The sequence below is a fragment of the Triticum dicoccoides genome, chromosome 1A, assembly GCF_002162155.2.
Source record: "Triticum dicoccoides isolate Atlit2015 ecotype Zavitan chromosome 1A, WEW_v2.0, whole genome shotgun sequence".
Classification (NCBI taxonomy): domain Eukaryota; kingdom Viridiplantae; phylum Streptophyta; class Magnoliopsida; order Poales; family Poaceae; genus Triticum; species Triticum dicoccoides.
Genome location: NC_041380.1, coordinates 602,806,170 through 602,811,405, shown reverse-complemented (window position 1 = coordinate 602,811,405; position 5,236 = coordinate 602,806,170).

Here is a 5,236-nt window from a genome sequence, read left to right as displayed (position 1 = left end):
GAAGGGGAGAGGCCGCGGGCGATGGCGCCGTCGATGAAGGGGAGAAGCCGCGGGCGATGGCGCCGTCGATGAAGGGTTAGGGTTTGGGATTGGAGAGGAGGAGGCGCTGTGAGGAGAGGAGAGAGAGGGGAGGGGGGGAGGGGGAATGGAACGAGGGGAGGGGGTTCGCTCGATGCCTCGATCTGTCCAGCCAGATGGGCCTTGCTGCGCCAGCGGTCCGCTCGGTCGGCCCGGTTAAAGACCGGACCGGACCGAACTTTTTGCGGTCTGTATTTCTGGGCCCGGCCCGTCCTGTTTTTCTACCGGGCCTGGACCGTACGGTCCGGTCCTGAACGGGCCACGAGCGGGCCGCAAAGCTTGCTCGTGTCGTCCAGGCTGAGTTAGGCGTTATGCAATGAGGATTCGGGGTGTGTTTGACTTAGCTGCCAAGATGACGTTAGGCTTTATGCTGGTTGCTTATGCGGTTAGTCCCAAACTGCCCAGAGAAGAGGACACCACCAATACTTGCCCACAATGCGGCTTGAGAACATCAACGACCAGAGAAGGCACCACCAATAATTGAGAACCAAAGATGATGCTATCTTTGTGATATTCTGTGATATGGTATCATGTAATTATATCTCTTATCTAGTAGTAACTAATTGAGTAGAATATATTACTCAAACAAATTGTGCAAGGTAGGGGATCGGATTGGGTCTCTGCTATTTAACATGTACTCCCTCCGTCCACGAATAAGTGTACATCTAGCTTTTGTTCTAAGTCAAAGTTTTAAAATTTTGACCAACTTTATAGAAAATAATAGTAACATATATGACATCAAATTGATAGATTATCAAAGTACATTTCAAAACGAATCTAGTGATACTAATTTGGTGTCATAAATGCTTTTACTTTTTCCTAGAAAGGTGGTCAAAGTTTTAAAACTTTAACTTAAGACAAAAGCTACATGTACACTTATTCATGGACGGAGGGAGTAGTACGGTAATTGTGTAAGGAAAACGTTTCATGCCTACACGCCGGCCGAAGCTTTGGCCGGTCGCGTCACCCACGCACGCAACCCACTCACAGGCAACCACATGACACAGTGGACCCATGAAGACTAGTCTTCCTACCTTATCCCTTTTCTTCTCCCCGCACTGCTCGCCCTTACACCATTCTTCTCTCGCACCTTTTCTTCACAGCGAGCTCCTGCGCCGGTGTCCCGACGAGGCATCCGCCTGCACTTCCACCAACCCCTATTCTTTCTTCCCCACATGCTCCTCCATGCCATGGCCGTCCGCCACCTGCTCCTCACCCTCATGGCGCACTCCTAGGCCCCCAACTGCCGACCGTGCTACTACACCCACTAGCGCGTGCTACAACCAGAGATTGAATTTCTTTGCAAACGACAATGGTGAGGTTGTGGAGCTACCACTGGCGATAGGATATGCTGCAACGGCGACGACGAAGTTTATGGTGGCAACGACTATGCTGCGATTTTTGCTGCAACCGGCAGCCCAAAAAGCTATCACATGAGGACAATTTTGATAAAACCACCATTTTGTTACAGCCACACATTTTTGCTACAACCGGCGTTGCTCATCGTTGTTGCAACCATTGCTGGATTTTGCTACCACTGGCGCTGCCCATCGCTGTTGCAATCGTTGTTGGATTTTGCTACCATCAGCGATAAATTTTGCTACATCCACCATGACGGAGCCACGACACGTAACGGTGGTGGCAAGAAATTGCGGGAACCATCATCCTTTTTTGCTTGGTCCGGCGATCATTTTTGCTACATCCATTCAACGACATTGGCTCTTTATTTTCGCTCGTGCAACCCATGTGCAATGGGTGTCGACGGCGAGGGGCGGCATGTCACATTGGGGTGCTGCAACCAGCGGCCGAGGTTGCCCTGACCACGCCGGTGACGCTATGAAGACCACATGATGCTTGGGACGGCAACATCTCCATGTTGCATCGACGTAGCAGGCCTGCTTGTGACAACGACGACTTGATGAAGGATGTGAGCGGATGGCCGGCGAGCGCGAGCAGGCGGCCGAGTCGACGAGCGCTGATGGCATCATTGGCCGGCAAGCACGAGCAGCCAAGGACAAGCACCGGCAGCGACGAGCGCGGAGTCCGCCATGGACGGAAGTGGCAAGTTAGTACGAGCGAGATGCGAAGGGGAGAATATGACGTACCCGAATTAACTGCCGCCACATAAGCTTTTAAGTAAATCATCATGTAGGGTTTCGTACGTGTAGCATTGCTGGCCTTATCCCTCACGAGAGAAAAAATATCCACTCGTCTTCCTCCTGTGCATCATCCCCTACCTCTGCCTCTGCTAAACTCAGTGCACAATCTTCTCTGCAACTTCCCTCCGGGTTCTATGTCTATAGCAACTAAGCGCAAGGTCCGCCATTCTCCATGCTCAGGGGCCCTCGTTCTCCGTGCTCACAAGCGTGCTTCAACTCCCGCACCCGTCGGGCTCCCTCTTGCGGGTGTGTGAGGCAAAGCCGACTCATGCGATGTGGGTTGATCTTGGTGGGTAGGTATGTGAGCGTCGCGTCGAACATGTCGGTCTCATTGTACCCGCCGTCAAGCACACGCCGGATGAAAATGGAGTGGCGCTCATTCTAGCGGGAGCCGAAGCGGGAGCACAGAACGCAACGCCCCAACGCACCGCAAAGTGCAGCTCATCAGGGAGGAGCTCCCGTGTCATGCCGTGCCCATGGCATACGCGCTCACCCAGGCCATAGTGCAACCAAGGAGAACGGTGTCGGGTGCTTCCAAGCGACGAACGTCATGAGTGCTCCCTACTGCCCTAAACTCCATGTCCTACAACATCATTACATCATTGACGAGCAGACCCGTTCCTACGTCATAGCACTAGTGAAGCTACAAGCCTGATGGTGAGAGGCAACACACCTTGGCAGCTACCGGTGCTGTGATGCAACATTCACTGGGGCCTCACCACGCTGCATCTCTCACAATCGTGGCGTTGTGCTGCTATAGAGCTCTCACCCGTGGTCTTGGAGTTGCAATGGCGCGCTCACCAACGGTACGGTCGCCACTGCTCGCCTGGCGCTGCAATGGAGCTCCCACCAGCGGTCTCGGAGCTGCAATGGTGCGCTCACCGACGGGCTCGCCACTGCTCGCTCGCGCTGCAATGCGAGCGCTCGTTAACGCTCCCGTCGCTGCAATGGAGTGAGCGATGGCCAGCGGAGGACGCGGTTTACTGTGTCGGGAGCTAGAGGTGGCCGGCTGCGATGTAGGATCCGCAAGAGACAAAAGGAAACAATCTTTGATGGTGCGCATCTGTAGGCAGTGGAGGCTGCTTATGTTTCCCTCATAACAAACGAATGATTTGTAGCAGACACCATTATCTCACACATGTACCCACAAATTCTCCAGGAAGCGACGGAGAATTCTTCATCTCCACAAACACTAGCAGAAAATGGGTCAAATGTAAAGCACATTAGTGCCGGTTAGATTTTGAGCCGGCACTAATGTGTGCATTAGTGCCGGTTCCAACGGCTAGCCGGCCGCTCTCATTAGTACCGGTTCGTGGCGAACCTTTAGCACCAATTCGTGCCACAAACCGGTACTAAAGTGAGTGATGGCAGGATGTTGTCAGTCTGGGCCCCTCCAGCACCTTTAGTACCGGTTCGTATCACGAATCGGTACTAAAGATCGTCCTACATAAACCCTTCGTCCACCCGAGCTCGCTCTGTTCTTCCCCTCTTCCTCTCGAGCTCATCACACATTTTGCCCAAAATTTGTCAAGATTTGAAGGCCCCCATCCATTCAAATGATCACAAAGGTTAGCAACTTTGTCCTTTCATCTCTCATTGCTAGATTAGCTTTTGCAATGCTTTATATAGTGAATAATTTGTGAGTTTAGTAATTTGGGAGGAATTATATGTGCTAGTATTTGATTTATATGCAATTTGAGGTCAAAAATAACACTTAGTTTGCATATGTAGGTGCGGTTTACTTAGTGCCTTCTAAATCTCCGTCGTAACCACCGTCGATCGCCCGCACCGTCCCGTCGCCGGCACCACCTTGCGGTGAGCCTCTTGTTCATGAATGTTTTATATAAAAAATTGATGTTTGTGTGATTTGGATATATAGTTACTCGTATAATTATCTTACCCGTACGTTGTTTGTTATACATAGTGCCATGGTTTTGATATCAGTCCCCGTCGGCCCCCGTCCTTGTTATGATTCGGATGTGGTATATTCTTTTTTAAAACTATTTGTTGCATTTCGTGTTTATGACAAATTATGCCCATCAAGTTGACATAGATATTTGTATGTAGGAGGTATGTGAACCGGAAATTCCAACCGACCCTATTGTCGAGAGGTTAAATTTAGTTGAAAGAAAAAACAAGGATTTGAAAGAAAAGTTGAAAACAATTGAGGGGGAGAAAATGCGCTTGAAGATTAGAAAGATTAGAAAATATGCCATTAATAGTGAGGCTTGGTATGGAGAAAATGCGCTTGAAGATTAGAAAAATTAGAAAATATGCTGTCGATGATCACAAGATCAAGATGGAGAAAATTCGCTTGAAGATTAGAAAGATTAGAAAATATGCCATTCATAGTGAGGTTTGGTATCATTATGTTGTTGGATCAATTGTTACCTTAGAAGCTAGCCTATGGTATCATTATGGGTATTACAATAGTTGATCTACCACGAGATCAAAGAGGCTAAACCCTAGAAGCTAGCCTATGGTATGATTGTTGATGTGTATGTTGTATCGACTAGCCTGGCCCTGGTTTATATAAGGCACCAGAGGCCTAGGTTAACAAGAGTCCTAGCCGAATACGTCGGTGGGGAGAAGTCCTTGTCTTGATCGCCAAGTCTTTGTGGAATCTTCCTTGTATGCAACAGCTGTCCGAACTGGCCCATGAGTATATAGCCATGGGGGGCCTCGGCCCAATCTAATAGATCGGGAGACGACGTGGTGAGTACCCCATAGTCCAGGACACCGTCAAGGGCCGTCATCACGGAGGGCTTCTACATCATCCTAGCTCCTCCGACGAAGTGTGAGTAGTTTACCTCAGACCTTCTGTCCATAGTTAGTAGCTAGATGACTTCTTCTCTCTCTTTGAATCTCAATACAAAGTTCTCCCCCTCTCTTGTGGAGATCTATTCGATGTAATCTTCTTTTTGCGGCGTGTTTGTTGAGACCGATGAATTGTGGGTTTATGATCAAGTCTATCTATGAATAGTATTTGAATCTTCTCT